Source organism: Molothrus aeneus, chromosome 15 (genome assembly GCF_037042795.1).
Source record: "Molothrus aeneus isolate 106 chromosome 15, BPBGC_Maene_1.0, whole genome shotgun sequence".
NCBI classification, from domain to species: Eukaryota; Metazoa; Chordata; class Aves; order Passeriformes; family Icteridae; genus Molothrus; species Molothrus aeneus.
This window is the reverse complement of record NC_089660.1, coordinates 18222002-18238416: the sequence shown is the minus strand read 5'-3', so window position 1 is coordinate 18238416 and position 16415 is coordinate 18222002. Positions and strand designations below refer to the sequence as shown.

The 16415-nt window shown below is 42.3% G+C and overlaps 1 long non-coding RNA gene across 3 annotated transcripts in view; it reads left to right on the top strand.

Annotated features, from left to right (window-relative positions):
* The window catches only part of LOC136563112 (uncharacterized), a 113967-nt gene extending 99737 nt beyond the window's left edge, over positions 1-14230 (top strand). For all 3 annotated transcript variants that reach the window (XR_010784601.1, XR_010784602.1, XR_010784603.1), the window contains one exon: positions 13228-14230. This is a non-coding gene — a long non-coding RNA (uncharacterized lncRNA). The remainder of the gene's footprint in view (positions 1-13227) is intronic.
* The last annotated feature ends 2185 nt before the right edge of the window (positions 14231-16415 follow it).

Below are 16415 nucleotides of genomic sequence, written 5' to 3'. Positions count from 1 at the left end.
TGAAATAAGTGATGTTTTTGTTTTTCAGATAAAGCTCAGTGCTGTATACAGCTAGTGTGGAGTTATGCACAGTAATAGAGATAAAAACCTGCAGTGGAGCTGTGTTTATAACACGTGCTTCATGGCCCAGGCAGCAGCACTTACACATAAGCACATCACAAAGAAATCTAATTGGCATTGGCAGAGGGTACTGGTGTGCAAGATGTTGAGTGCCTAAGACCCTCACTCATATTTGTGAGCATATACTTCATCTTAAGAGCAGATCAAACCCACAGGTGTGATTGTTCCTATGCTTAAAATCAAATGTGTTTAAAGGCTCAGCTGAATCAGGATGAGGGTGCTCAGCGTTTGCTGGCTCAAGGCTTGAAAGTTTTGATAAAATAGTGAGAAGGATTTTCCCTGGGACATCTGTTTCAGCCTCTTAGCCCAATTTAAAAATGTTATCCAATACTACCATAACTTCCTTTATTAATTGAAAGGGATGGGGATATACCAGCTGTAGCCAAGCCAGCAGAGATTTGGGTGGCTAAGCAACAGAAAAGACATCATATTGAGTGAGCCAAAATTCAGTCTCAAAGTCATTTACTTTAACCAGTGACAATACATTTAGACTCTAGTGTTTCAATTTGATTGATGGTTTAATATCATATATAATCTTTTTAATGAAGGAACCCATTTAAATATGTTAACATTTGCACTAGTAGTCTCCCATGTACATAACTGCATTTAATCATTACTCTGATTGTTTTTGTGGTTGTGTAATTTGCATCAGCAAAATAACTATGTCAAAGCTGTGTTATATTAACAAAAGCTACAGTTGCTTCTCTTTTATACATGCTTCTTACTGTTCATGTATAAAAATGGCAGCAATCCCAGTCCCAAGTATATTGCTAAATGTATAGTTATCACTATGTGTGCTGTCAATTAACAAACGAAAAAATTAATGAGCTTAGTGTCTTTTCTAATTCCACTTTGTTTAAAGCCTCATTGTGATTCGTTATCATGTGAACTGAGTAATTTAATTTTAAGACTTTTAATGTTAAAATACATCATCATTAGTGATCTATCGGAAGATTTCACGGTCTTAATAGTGGCGCTAAATCAAATTGGGAATCCCCTCTTAATCATCCAAGCTGTGCTGCAGTTGGCAGCAGCAGTTTTGGGCTGGGGAGAAGTTCCGAGCGCGCTTTGTACCAGCCCGGGGAGGAGCACAAAGCTCCGCACGGCCGCGCGAGGTGTCGGCGCCGCAGGGCCCCGGGCGAGGCAGCTGCTCCGTGTCTGCTTTTGTTTATCCCTTGCTGGTTTGTGTAGCCTTTAGGCCAGCACATGAAACAATCGCTTCTACAGGGTCAGCTGCTGGTCAGAAGCAAAGCAAGAAAAGGCTTTGCCTTAAAACGCCTCAGCCATCATTTCAGCGCAGCTGGCACCTGCTACTGGTGCGCAGCGGGAGGGTTAGGGGTCAAAGAGGCAGTTGTTCTAAACTCAGTGATGGCTTAAAGGGACTTGTAGATTAATCTGCTTTATTAACTTCTGTATATTAGATAACTATTGCAGTGAATGACAGTCCGTCTTTCTGAATAAGTCCCTTCACCTCATTCTCTTTTAAATTGGCTTTTGAGTAATGAATATTAAATAGAATACATTTCAGGGTAATTAAGTGGAAACATTAGGATGATGTTGTTTTACAATCATATCTATACGTTTCTTGTGTATTTATCTTGCAATATTACTATTCATTGCTTTTTGCTAGCAGAACAAAAAGCATAAATGTTTCAATTAAACGAGAGAAATTGGCTGTGTTTCTCACTAAACTCGTGTCTTTGTGCTGCATAAGTATTTTCAAAAAGCAAATAAGTTTAGGGAGAAGTATAAAAATGTTTTATTCCTTGTTTACTCCCTGCAATGTAATACTTTACTTGGAAATGTTCAATTTTTGCTGGCTGTGGTTCTGTTATGATAATAAACACTAAGAGGTGCTGGTTTGGGGAAGGTCAAAAAATATCACTGCTCCATAGAATCTAACTAGTGATATGAATAGCACCAATAATTTTGTAAAGTTCACATTATAATTCAAAATCCAGTTAGAAGTGATGCTTGCAGTCTGGAAAGAAAGCAATATCTTTGCAAAATGGATAGGGAAAGGTAACAATCCATTCTGTGATCTGCTACTGGCAGATTTGCCACGTGAGTGATGAAACTCGCTCTCTGCGAATGAACTCCCTCCTCCATCTGGAAAAAAAAAAAGTAAATTTGAAATTCTAGAATAGCTGCAGCTTACAAGGATGTTAATTGCTGTTGGATCTGAAGGCAGCAGCTGAGATGGTGCTAGTGTGGAGGTCCAGGGTTGGATGAGGCAGTTCCTGGGCATTCTGACTGGGAGTCAGAGCAGAGATGTGCAGGTGAGGGGGCTGGTTTGTGCCCAAAACTCTGTAAGTGACTGGCAGACACTAAATATGTGTCCCACTTAACCTTGGCAGATGTCTGATTTTCAGGACTCTGGAACTGAACCTCAAAATACACATTTTTCATGGGCTAATGCTGTTGGTTTTGTCTGTTTGTGATCCTGAGAGATATTTGTGTGCTCAAGATGTCTTCTGAAGTCATGACCTCCAGCTGGGTTTTATTCCTTTGGTGCATACTCATTTGGAGTTTTTACTGAGAATTGAGATTCTTGAGTATTTGCATGTCTCCAGGAAGCTTCACAGCTTTAAAATAAAATACAGTTTAAAAAAAAAAACAATGTCACAATGGTTTGATGAGACCTGAGAATGCTGTTATCTTCTCTCAGCTTAGCCCAGCATTGTCTAGGTAAGCTGAGTTTAACTTGAAGAAATCCTCCCTGTGCTTTGCTGGGCACATCAAATGAGAGATTTGAGTGTCTGGAAGAGCACCACACACAAAGGGCTGCAGCAACATGGGCTTTGACCTCTCAGTAGAACCATGTTTCTGAATTCATAAGTCGTTTTCCTTTAAAAAAAAAGAAATATAAAAAATTAAAAATGAAGTGTGTGCAACCATTCTTTAAAATCTTTTTAGCATGACAAGTAAAGTAATCTTCCATTGATACTTAAAAGTCCATCTGCAGAAATTCAGGCAGAATGTTAGAGAGATGCAATATCTATTGAAATGCTGAGTGTCAAACTGCCAGGGTAATGTATTTAGTATGAAATATAATATTCAGTGCATTTTGTTTTGATGACTGCATGAAACAGCCGTGTGCTCTTAGCCTTTGTTGTTGTTGTTGTGAAAGATGATATTCACTGCCAAGTGTTGGTGGCTGCTCAGGACACAGGAGCAATCTGCTTATTACCAGCTTTATCATCTGTCTTTGTGTTTATTTGCAAAAGCTTTGGTTACAGTTCAGTTCATCAGGATAACAAAAACACTTTTAATTGTTCCACAGAAGAAATTAGAATCTACTTATGAACAGTTTGAAAACAGAAGAGGCTTGCAATCTGTTAGGCAATGGGTAATTAATACTCATTTTAGGCTTTTTAAGTTGTGTACTGGTCCAGTGCTCTGCTGGAGCCAGCAGAGGGGTCACTGTGCCCTTCAGACCATCCTGGCACAGTGGTCACAGCCCAGCTGCTGCCTTTCTACCACTCTCATTTCCTTCAAGGGGTGGTTTAAAGCCCACCCTGCCTCTTGTCCCTGCTAATCATCTCCATATCAATTGATATGGGTAAAATAATTACCCCTGTTCTAATTGTGTCTGGTTATTGTTGCTGTGTGGGGGCAGCCTCTGGCTCTCCTCCTGGCATGTGTCCATGGAGCTGAGCCCACTCTGAGCCTGCTCTGAGCTCACCCTGAGCCTGCTCTGAGCCCAGCCTGAGCCCACCCTAAGCTCACCCTGAGCCCCACCCTGAGCCCTTACTGGAAGGTGTTGGTGTGGGTGAAATTGATGTTCTGTCCTCCCAAGAGGATTAAATAATGTGTAACTCATCACTGGGGTAGAGATGCTTGCAGGAGACCCCAGCTCCATCCTGTGTCACCTCTCAGACAAGAGGGCTGGCTGTACAGGACAGAGAGAGGCTCTCACTATGGGGACTGTAAAAGATGCTTAAGGATCCTCAAAGATTAGCCTGTGCTAGAAAGCCCTGAACCTGTCTGCTTTTTCATGTGCTGCTAAAAGCAGAGAGGAATGGGTATTAATTTTTTTTTTTTTTTTGTGAGGTTTTGAAAGGGCTCAGCCCTCTGGTACATCAGACCATCCTGAAATTTCTGTTACAAATTATGGCAGGTTGTGCATTCCACAGGTCTCAGTTATCACAGTCCTGTCATCATTAAAAACAGCTGTAGCATCATATAGTTTCAGCCACTTGTTTAGAAATAGCTGAATCTTAAATAAGCAGCTTAGATTAATATAAAATGACAGTCTAGTAGCTGTAACTTAAAATCTCTGCATGCTACCAGCTAAAAAATGCAGATTAAGGATTGATGTCACAATCTTCAATTATTCCAGCCTAAGGTGGAATAACTTGCTGTCTAACAGGGAGCACAGATGGATAGGCAGGAAGAAGCTGTGCAGATACATGAGTTTGTAAACATCTGTCAGCTACAGCAGGTACCCAAATACAAAATCTTGCACTTCAGGCAGCGCATGAGCATGTGACATTCAACAGAGGGTTTACATGAAATTCAGCACAGACAGGAGCAAGTCAACACACTCTGGAAGGTAATAATTAATGAAATATATCCTTCAGAAGGAGGAGGGATTTCATTCATCAGGCATTGTCAGTACTGCTGCTGTTAACTGTTCTGCTCCCAGAATATGATGTAGCCAGCCCTTAGACCAAGCAAAATTGCTCCACCCTGTGAGACTCAGTGCTTTCCTATTGGGGCAGTCTACACTGGCCAGCTGGTATCACTTCTGCAGCTCTGGTGGGTGTCAGCCTCCCCAGGAGCACGGTGTCCCCTGACAGAGGTGGACCCAGTTCTGATGAGTGAGACTGGATGTGTGATAGTCCTTCTTGGAAAAAATTCAGATGCAACTGCAATTTGAAAATAACATACTCTGTCATGTAGGAATGGGGTCTCAGACAATGACTGTTGGAAAACCTGCTGGGGCAGGGCAGAGCTGTGTTGTGAACAGCTCAGGTGCAGGCTGTAGCTGCTGCCCCTGCCCAGCAGTGCTGTGGTGACTCCGTGGCATAGCACAAACCTCTGCTTTGTAATCCCATCAGTGCCCTGGAAGGCTAAGGGCTGCTGGCTAAAGGTAGGGAATTAGGAGGGGAAGCTTTGGAAGGAGCTCTTTGCACTCCTGCTCTGGGTTATTGTGCTATTAACATAAGAACCAGACCACAATGGCTCTGGTGCACATGGCAGGGGCTAAACCTGTCCTGAGGGTGTCCTGAGAGTGTGCTTATGCTCATGTTTATATACAAAGTCAGCTCTGACCTAAGTTCACACACTCTTATTTTAGGACTATTTCTGCTGGCTCATTTTAGGACTATTTCTGCTGCAGACTTGGATCTGCTTTAAGTGAATTCCCACACTCAGCCCTTTGGCCAGTTCTGAAGATCTCTTGGGAAATGCAGAGCTCCACATTCCCTGTAGCTGCTCATTTTTCACATCACCCTTTTGGACACTGGGAGAATGGGAGTCTCCCAGCAGGATGTAAAACTGATGGGAATACCCTGTGAGAGACACACTTGGAGAATATTTCAGTCCATCAGCTGCTGGCACATTCTAGTTTATGGTGTGCAGTGTGTCTCCCAGATGCCTTGTCCTGGCACCAGGATTGGGTTTTTTCTCAGCCATTTGCACGTAATTCTCATAAAAGTAGGCAAAAAGGGCAGTGCCTGCTGAACTGTTGCAACAGAGGTACAGAACTGGGTCCCTCACACTTTTTAGGTTCAACTGTTGAATCCTAAAATTTTAGTTACTAATGTTTATTTAAATATATATACTGGAAGTGTGCATAAAGAGGGTGAAATGCTACATACTCTGAAGAGAATCTGGAGGAATCTGGTCTGTGGGGGGAGGAACGCCAGGCTTGGCCCGAGGGCAGGTGGAAGGCTTTGGAAAGGGCTCTGGATCCCTTGCCTGGGCTCACGGACTGCCCGTGTTTCCTGCCTGATGCCTCTTCTGCCTCTCCCTCCCTCCCTCCTGCCACAACTCTTCCCTTCTTCCTGTACATGTCCTGGAAATTGGCAACAGGATGGGAGGGATTGGGGAGGGAAAAGGAAGGAAATATGAAAGTCACAAGGGAGGGGAGCTGCAGTGTCACCAACCTTCTGTGCTGCTCTGGACAGCTTGATAATATTCTGTCTTGGACTAATGTGGTTTCATCATGCGAGGGGAAAGGCACGTGGTTCTTAAACTCTTATATATTACAAAGCTCAGCTGATGTGCTGTTTCTGACAGTTAAATATTTTTAGTTCAGGAATAATGGGTTTATTCTTGCTTTCAAGGTAAATAAAGGCTTTATTTTCTGCATTTCATCTGGAAATTTTAGCTTTGAACATGAAAAATATCACTATGAAAGCCAAACTTTCTAGTAAATAAATATTTTTAAAAACAGATTAAAATTTAAGGTATTTAATAATCCTGGAGTATTGAAATCTTCCTAGTGTTATTAGTAAATTATGATCTGTTTACTGATAGAGGAAAAATTGATGATGAAAGAACTAAGAATTCCAAAGGACATTTAAATTAGTCAGATCTTAAATTAAGAGCAAACTCTCCAAAGCTGGAGCTTTAAAAACCAACCAAATTTTATATGCTAAACAATGAAAAAAAAAGGTGATTTTTCAGATCTGAATGGAAACAATGAATGCTATTAGCAGACAAGTATTTTGTTAAAATCTGTGCATGTTCCCTTCTAAATCCTTTGTAAAGAAGTACTCGTAGTGCCTTCTCTGGTGTTACTGTAATGGTTTTTTTGCCAAAATGTGATTTTTTTGCAGCAAAGGATCCATCCAAACATATAGCAAAGAGAAGTGAGTTACAGGACTTGCAGTGATGCAAATGTTCTGTTGATAACCTGGCACAGCAAAGCAGCCTTTGCAATGGAAGGGCAGCTTCTCTTCCATCTTCCTTGCTTTATAACTTTAAAAATGCTTCTGTCCCAACAACTGGCTTTGTTACAAGCTGTGAAGATGAAAACCTTGCAAGGAATGAATTATAAGGAGTCATAATTATTCTTCATGTTTGGAAAACAAGCCCCTATTGGTGCTTGTGCAGAGGTTTGGAATAGTTTTCTCTGGTTCCAAAGCAGAATGGAACAGTTTTTGTCCTCTGAGTAAATGGAGCACAGTTGGTGTGATGCATAACTGTGAAATCAAGTGAAGAACTGGCCCTTCCCATGCCAGACCATGTGTTCCTAACCTGGATGCTGAAATGATTTGTGGATCTCTGTGTTCCAGGTGATTTGTAGTGCTAGGATTCATCCTTTTCATTTAGTGAAACATGCTGTTTGACTTTGCCTTGGCCAGTTATTACAGGCTAGTTTGCTGTGTGGCAGCTCTCTGGAGACCCCGCTCACAGCTGCTCATTGGCCTACAAGAAAGGATTTAATGATTTTCTACTTCCTCTGTGTTTGGTTTTAGGGTGTGGATATTTTATAAATGTGAGTCAAACTATTTACTGGTGACATTTTACAAATTTTCTCTCTGTTTAATCTCTAAGTAATGTTTTTAGGTTTGTATATGTTGTGGCCTTTGGCGTTTGGGACTATCTCAGAGCATTTTATCTTTAAATGGATTCCATGGTTATTTTGTAATTTCTTTGTACAAGAATGGTGCCAATCACTAAGATAAGTCTTATCCTTCCCAGCTAGACACACCAGAGGTACAGGAGTAGAGCTGAACAAGCAGAGGGCTCAGAGTCAGAGCTTTGTGGGGCTCTAGGGCAAAGTGAATTGTGCAGCTTCTGCTTAGGTGCCAACAGAACCTAAGTGTGTGAGCTGCTAGATCTCAGTGCTTTATAGAGCTGAGAAGTGGCTGTATCCCTGCTATAGAGCTCTGTAAAGCAAGTCAGAGAATAAAATCAAATGTCTAAACTCTGAGGCTGGGTGTGTAACTATGGTGGAAAGGGTACAGGTTTAAAGACCTTTTGCTATAATCACAATTGCCTTGGTTGAAATAGGGAGTGTTCCTCTCCAGTCCTGGCAGTGTCCTACACAGAGAAAGCTGGATGTGAGAGAACCAGAATCTTGAAGAGCAGCCTGGGTTTTGTCTCAAACTTGGACAGATTGCTGAGCACACGTGTTGCTCTCTGAAAATAGTGTGAGAATGGGGAAAATCCTGGAGGGAGCTTCAAAGCCTGTACCTCAATTAACTCTGCTCTAAATGTCAGTTCACACTTCAGGTTTTATTCAACTTTGGCTTTAGAGATGAGCTTTGGCAATATTTTTTTCTAACTTTCTTCAGCTGGTAGTTTTGGTTATAGAAATATTTGTTTGGAAGAAGGACTTTTGTAATTCCAAGTTCATACAGGAAACATCAGTGATTTCATCAGGATTAGTAAAGGTTTCATGCATTTTTCCTTCTCAGCACATCACACAGCTTAACACAGCATCCATGTTCATGTAAACTGTCTGAATTTTCTTTCAGGTGATGTCAGTCCTAATGAACACCATCATCTTTGGACACTGAAGAAACCAATGGCCTGTGTCAAGACTGTTGCTTAGACTCACACTTCTTAATGAGAAAGTGAATGTTTAGGAAATTCCACCCGATCACATGCCAAAATAGTAAAAATAATTCCTACACATAGAACAGAGCTGCCTGTTGCACTTTCAGTTGCCATCTCTGTCCCTGGTCCTTGCTCCATTATGCTCATGTTAGGAATGAAGAGTGGATTTCAGCCCATGCACTCTGTAAGCCTCTTACAGATCGTTCCCAGAGGTTGAGTGGGTTCATTTTGATGAAAAATCCTCTCAAACTTTTACCCCAACCTTTACACCCAACCTCCGATCATGCAAGGATATAATTAACCTTTTCCTAATAAACTTTGTTTTCATATTTCCAGAATTAGGCAGAAGATATGCAAGCTCATCAGTCTTTTAGATAGAAAGATAAAAGAACAACACCATGCAAATCACATCAGAAAAATTGCTTCCTAGAAAAATAGTTAACCAGTTGCTTTCTCTGAATGGTTTTCCAGGAGCAACTGGCTTTGGGGGGGATTATCTGAGTGCTCACACTTAACTACTGGCATTGATTGCAGTTTGGGTTGTGTGCATCTGTGGCAGACTCTGTAAACCAGGAAATAGGCTGCAATTCGCCCTTTCAATAAAATCTGAAGCTGTGAATTTGGATATGCCCATCATGTTTCCCTGGTGACTTCCTAGCAATGCAATATGTGGGATGGGAGCCCTCTGAGGGAAAGCCTGTGCCTTGTTCCAAAGGTGTGCATTTTTTGTGTGGCAAGGGGTTGTTTCTGAGAATATTGACCTGTTGTCTGTGCCTTTCTGCAGAGCTGGCTCTAACTTTATTCTGAATTGCTTTATCTCCTGGGCAGTCACAAGCCTCAGTGTATTACTGCTTTGGAGAATGAATTGTCTATACAATAAGAGGGCGCTGGAAAAAAAATCAGACACTAAGATTAGCAGCAACTGCATACATTAAAATTCAGACTGAAATCCCAGCCATGGAAGGAAACTAATAGAAGAAGAAAATATATCAAGAAGAGAAGCACTGTCTCATCATTCACCTGTGCTGAAGGATCCAATTTTAGCCATATCTAACAGCAATGTCATTCATCTTCTTGGTGTGTTACTGTGATTTAAATCCAAGCTCTATAAGAGAGAGCAGTTCTTTTAAAATGATTGAGAGGGAATAAGGGTAAATTCAGTGTTTAGGAAAACTTTATGACATCACAATATTATACTTTACAGATGGAAGCAATATTTTCTACTTTGGAAGGAAAACTAATCATTTTCTATCTGCTCTGAGTCACTGCCTCATTATAAAAGTGGGATATAAGTAGTTTTCTGCACTCCCAATCTTGTTCAAGACGACACTTTTGTTTATATAATGCTTCTGATTTATAGTGCTTAAGGATTAGCCTGACTACATATTAATTATATGGTTTTGATGCTTCAATATAAGAAGAAATTAAATATTTCACTTGAAGATAAAACCATGGAGCTGTAAATCATAAAGAATAAATTTGTGACTGTCAGAATATTCTTTTTACTGAAATTAGACTAGTTCTAATGATTATGTGTTTTGCTTAGCAGACATGGATATGTATAAGCACCTTTACTTAGGAACAAGTCTTATATTTCTTTTGGAAGAGTGACGAACAGGAAATAGGATTTGCAATATTTGTATTGCCCTTTTTGCATCAAGGTTATTTATTTCATGTTGAGAAAATGTAGGAGATGTTCTTACATATAACTGTAAAAGTCATCTTTTCTTGGCTCATTCCAGTGCACTGCTGATTTATTTATTGGGAATGGGTTCCTTTACTTCCTTTACTGTCTCTACAGTTCTTGGGAAATAGCAAGCATGCAAGTTACCAGGTCTTACTGCTCGTTCCAGTACTGCTCTTTTGTTTTAATGAGATCTTCTTTGCCCATAATTGATTTCAAAGGGAAGGCATCATGTTTACTGGGGGCTCAGAAAAATTGGGATTGACACATGCCTGCACCAGTAGGGTTAATTATCCAAAATGGAATCATACTCACAGTCCACCCTACAACAGCACTACTCTCTTGAGGCAGCAGGAGCTCAGTATGGACTGGCATGTTTAGAAAGCCCAGGGCTCAGCACAGCTCCATGGTGTTGGCACATGGATGCCATGGGATGCTGTGATCAGGAAGGGGACACAGAGATGTAATTCTTTGCTGTTGCCTGGGGATGCTGTTAATGCTTTCCATTGTGGGGTTGAATGAAGTTCTTGGAATGCCTCTTTTCTAAAAATCACTTGTGGACACTGGCCAAGGTCTCAGGATTGTGACCTCCTCCAGTCTGGACTCTGCGCTGGTCACTGTTGTTGATGTTTGGGGTTTGGAGTTTGGTGTGGGTTTGGGGTTTGGGGTTTGGGGTTTGGTGCAGGCAGGTCTTGCATCCTTCATGCCTGCTCCCAGGGGATGTTCAGAGTGGTTTGAGTGTTCCAGGACCCAGCTGTGATCAGCTGCTGCCTCTGCTCCCAGTGCTGCTGCAGGGGCAGCAAAGATGGTGACACAGGGTATTACTGGTGTGAGAGGAACTGTCCTGGGGCCATGAAATTTGCCAAGGAGACATTAAGCCAAAAACTCCCTCCACAACTGTGGAGTTGTCAGGGCTTAGCCTTAGTGTTACAGTTTTATTACATTTTCTTTCACCATCCCATATTTTTGCCTATGTACAGACAACTGTAATTTTGATGATAATGATGTGTGTTTAATTTGGGATTTGTTTAAGATTTAAACCAGTTTAAATCTTTTAAAGGTTTTTTTTAAAAATCTGGCAAACAAATCCCAAACTTTTGTGCTTTCTGACGCTCTGTGTGACACCCTACAAGTTACATTAACTTCAAAAGTCTACTACATTTTGCATCCTAAAAGCTGATTCTCAGCCTGCCTTTAACAAGTTCTCTTGTTACACACCTGAAATTTGTGGAATACAGGTAATATTCCTCTGGAGTGCAATATCAGACTGCTCAGAAACCTTGCCAGGTACGTGCACACAGGTTCATCAGAATGAACCTCTGAATAATTGTCTGTATAAGTGCATATCCCAGGGATGTGCTGATGCCCAGGGCCATGACTGAGGCTGTGACTGACACAGCCAATGTAATAAAGGCTGAACAGGGTTATTTGACTTGCTTGGCTGTGGTAGCAGGATGGTGGGCAGCTCTACAGTCCCCTCCTGTTTCATATTTCTAAGCTAAATCAACATTCTTGTGAGGTGCTAAAAAGTTCTGCTTTAAGTAGCCTATGACTGTGCCAGAATATGATGGGAAGAGAAATACAGGAAGTGATGCAGATGCCTGAGCTTCCCAAGAGCCCAGAGCAGATGGCCCAAACTGGCACCACCCTAAAAAGGCTTGAGAAGTACTCAAGGATGCTGCTGCCACCTCTCCAGGGTGAGTTGGAGCTGGTTAGGGGCCAACACCCACTGCTGGTCCCACTTCACCTCAGCCCTGGTGGCTGTTAGTTTTTCTGTGAAGCAGGAGGCTCATTTTAACTGCAAATGCTTAAAATTGAGCAGAAATCAATTTCCATTAGTAAGAAAATAAGCACAATCATTAAAAAATAGGACTAGGATAAAGAATAACTTTCTAATTGCATCCTGTACCTCCACACAAGCCCCAGCTCACCCCACTGCTCCAGACATCCCCATGCAGTGGAGGCAGGCAGGATTATTGCCTCTGATCTGGCAAAGAGACCTTTGCTGAGATCCCATCAGTTTGCAGGCACCTGTCCCCACAGTCCTGTGCAGGAAGGAGCCCTCAGGAGCTGTTTTGGGGAGACTTTATTAGCTTGGCTGTTGTGAGCCAGCAAAGCCTGACACAATCACAGCAAAGAGCATGGAGGCAACAGACAAAGAACATTTGAAAAACTCTAAATGTGGAGTGCAGACACATCTGGTACTTTAAATCGTTTCTGTGTGGGTTTTGGATTGTTTTGGTGTTTGGGTTTTGAAAAAATAGAATCATAGAATGGTTTGGGTTGGAAGGGACCTTAAAGATCAGCCAGTTCCAGCCCCGTTGCCGTGGGCAGGAACACCTGACCAAACACACAGATTTGGGTTGGGACAAACAGCAGTCAAGGTGCTCATTCCAGGGGAGGAGTTCATGTCTGGGCTCTGAGGTGTCCTTCAGTCTCAGGTGATGTTAGCAGACAGATTTCACACCCCACCCCCCAGGTGGTGAGCTGCTGGGGGGTTTGTGTGTTTGTGCTGTGCCAGAGGGGTCTGGTCCCACCTTTCAGCAGCCAGGCTGGACTCTGGCATCCTTCGGAGGGGGGAAGGTGGGGCTGGCCTCCATGGCACATCCCAAGGAGCACTTTGCTGCAGGCTGGGGAGGAAGGACATTTCTCAGCCATGTGAGGTGGAAAAGCTTCTGGCTGCAGTCATTTCTCTGCTGGCTCTCAAATGTTTCACACGTTGCTATGCCCAGACTTACATGTCATAGAACTGGCTTTTGAGGATACCTGGTGATTCTGTTGGTGAGTCTTCCTCTGGTTTTCCCTCAATTTAATACACATTATAGTTTCTATTTTTACCATCTCTCACAATGTATCTCCCACAGTAAGGTCTACTTTAACCAAATGTTTGGTGTCTGCTTTTCCAGGTCACTCAGAGCATGCTGGAGACATGTGGCCAAAGCTCTGCACTGCAAAGGGGCCTCCAATCCCAAGGGTGTGGATATGATTTGACAAGGACTTTGGAAACAAAGTACTGACTCATAAACCCTCTTGGAAAGTGCCAGGACCCTGTTATATTGTTAGAGAGATTTTTTACTCTTGTGAAAACTATTTTTAAGATATTTTCTTCATTTTTCTATCTCTAGCCTAAATGTAAGGATTTATAATAGTGAAAACAATGGAAAACCAGCCTTACTTTGAAGAATGTTTTCAGCATTTCTTATCAAAATTTATAATCCTGTTGTTTTCGCTTTATGAAACAGTGTAAAAATAGTGTATAACTAGAGAAAAAAGGATATGTGTTCCTTCTGAATTTGTGTCAGTTCATGATTCTCAGTTCTGTACATAATAGTAAATAATATCTGATCAGTTCAAACCTCTAAGCTCACTCTAGAAGACACATTTGTTTGAAAATGAGATGAAAGCCAGTACAAACTTTATATGACACCTTTTCAAACTATTTTTCTGCAATATGTTCTATATTTCTTTGTAGCACAGGTGGTTAATGATAATGAGGACCACAAAGAAGACTGAAAACAAGCATTTTTAGGCTATAAGTATAGCAAGAAAATTGAATGTTGCACAGAGTGGAATAAGAGAGGATGGAGCATGACTTAGTGAAGTACTGATGTGTTATTTCACAAGAACACATTTTCCAGGTCTTTAGAATCAGGAAAAAAAGAACCACAGAAAAAATGGTGTTAAAACCCTTTACAAAGCATAAAGTTTATCCAAAACTGCAGAAAAAAAAAGAGACTTACACTGGGGAGCAGTGGGTGTCCTGTGCTGGGCAGGAGGGGCTCTGCTGGCTGGGGAGATGCAAAATGAATTGAAGGAAGACCTAATAAAAATCAGAACCTCTTAAACCATAACTCAGTGTATTATTTGGAAAAGCTACTATGTGCAATTACAAACTTGCTTTGGGATTGAGTTGAGTTTTCCATTATTTACCTAAGGAAAAAAAAATTCACATATTTGTCATGTTTGCTGACATTTGTGAATTCAATAACATTTCACCACTTCTTAGATAAGAATGGGAATTATTAATTGTGGCCAACAGGGAGAAAAAGTTCACACCTGTATTTCTTACAGGGCTTTTCCAGTTTTCTTCTTTGCAATTGTTACTTTTCTGCACATTTTCAAACGGCAGGAAGTACAGCTGGAAGGAAGGTGTTTCATCAGGTTGCTGTTCACATTTGAGCTCAGTTCAAGAAAGGATTTCAGCCAAAGGCTCTGAGCTCCAGGAATGCTGAGCATCTGAGGAGTAATCCGTGGAGGTAAAGTGACGCATGGAGGCTACAGAAATCCATGGAGGTTGAAATCCATGGAAGTTACAGTAATCCACAGAGATTGCAGTAATCCATGGAGGCTACAGAAATCCACGGAGCATGTGTAATGCCTTATGCATTTTTTGAAAAGACATAATTGCCTTAAGGCCCTGGAATTTTTTTCTCCTTTAAAAACAGTGGAAACCATGGCATGGGGAATGTCAAAGGGAGATGCCGCTCAGAGCCCAAGCAATTTCCTCACAAAGAAGCAGAGTCAGCCTAAGTCTAGCAATGCAGAGAGTTGGGGACTGTAAAACAGGGCTGGTTCTCCCCCAGCTGTGTTTTATATCCTCGGAGAGCAAGGCAGGGCCTGCTGAGGTTCAGGTGAGTGCCCATTCCTGTGTGAGTCAGAACAAAGCCAGAGCCTGCCCTGGCTGGGCTCTGCTGCCTGGGGCAGGCACTGGGCTGAGCACACTGAATATGGGCCCTGCTTGCAAAGGAGGCTGTGAAGAGCTCAGCCCCAGCATATGCACACCTTCCAGGGTAATTCCTTGGCTTCATTAATGTTTTATTGCACAAGGAGTTTACGATGACAGCGAACCTCTCAAACTGCAGCGGGATAACACGCTTCCTCACCAGATTAAAAAATAATGCTGCTGTAGGTTTATGTACCGGGGTGTAGACTGCTGTTAAGAGGCACTGCTTTGACAAAATTCTTTTTGAGGTTTACAGAAAGCATAATAAAATATGTAAGTTACATTTCTACAAACAAAAGCTATAACATAAGTTATTTATAAGCATGAGATACAAATGGTATCACAATAAATAAACCTTAATGGATACCTGTGGCATCCATCCTAATGTAATTTGCCCAGCAAAAGTCATATTTAGTATAAAAACCTGGCAGCAGCTGCATGTTGGTATTTAAAATAGGAATGAAGGAAGGAAGGAAGCAGCTGCTTCCCCAGGCTTATCCCTGACCTGTGGTACCTCCCTGCCTTCCCCCTCACCTGGGGCTGGCACTGCTGCTCCCAGAAACCAGATGTCTCTGTGTCTTTCAGGGCTTGTCCACGATAATAGGATGTTCCCTGTCAGCTTCACTACAGTCTGATTTTATTAAAGGAGGCAGAAAGAAATGGAGCCCCATCTGCCCATCACCCTCTGCCCTTTCAGGGGTAGCTCCTTCCCCAGCACCTCCCTTGAAGCCTCCCCTTCTCATCTAGTCTCAGCCATTTGTGGAACAATGCATGGATTCTGAACTGAAATAAAGTTTTGGCTTTTTAAATATCACAGTTAAGGTTACCAACCCCACAGAGATGTGTTTTGGAACTGGGATTGAAACCACTAAGGAATGTTCATTTGTCAGAGGCTTTAGAACCCGTTAGCATTGGCTCTCTGAGTAGGGTTTAACTGCTTCCACCCACTGGCACATGGAGGACAGGGAGTTTTGCTGGAGCCTGTGTGTCTGGACCTTGGCTTATGGGGCAGGTGTCTCCTCCATCTTGGGGTATAGGGAATATCCCTTGTTCTGATGGGGAAAAGGCTGCTGAGGGCAGAGCTCCATGACCCTGCCCTCCCCTCTGCCTTCATGGGATGAGGGGAGGCAGGAGGGGGCACAGGCCTCCAAACCCAAAGGAAGGGGCAGAGGGGAATGACCTTTGGCTCTGCAGCATCGGAGCCCTTCCCTCAGAAAAAGAGCAGCTGATTTAACCCTTGTTAAAAAATAAAAGGGGCTTTTTGTCAGCTCTGCTGAGAGCCAGGAGCTGAGTGCCTGAGCCAGGTGCTGCCCCATGAGAGCACAGCCACAGCTGGCACCCAGGGTCCTGCTCCATCACTGGCATGGGGCA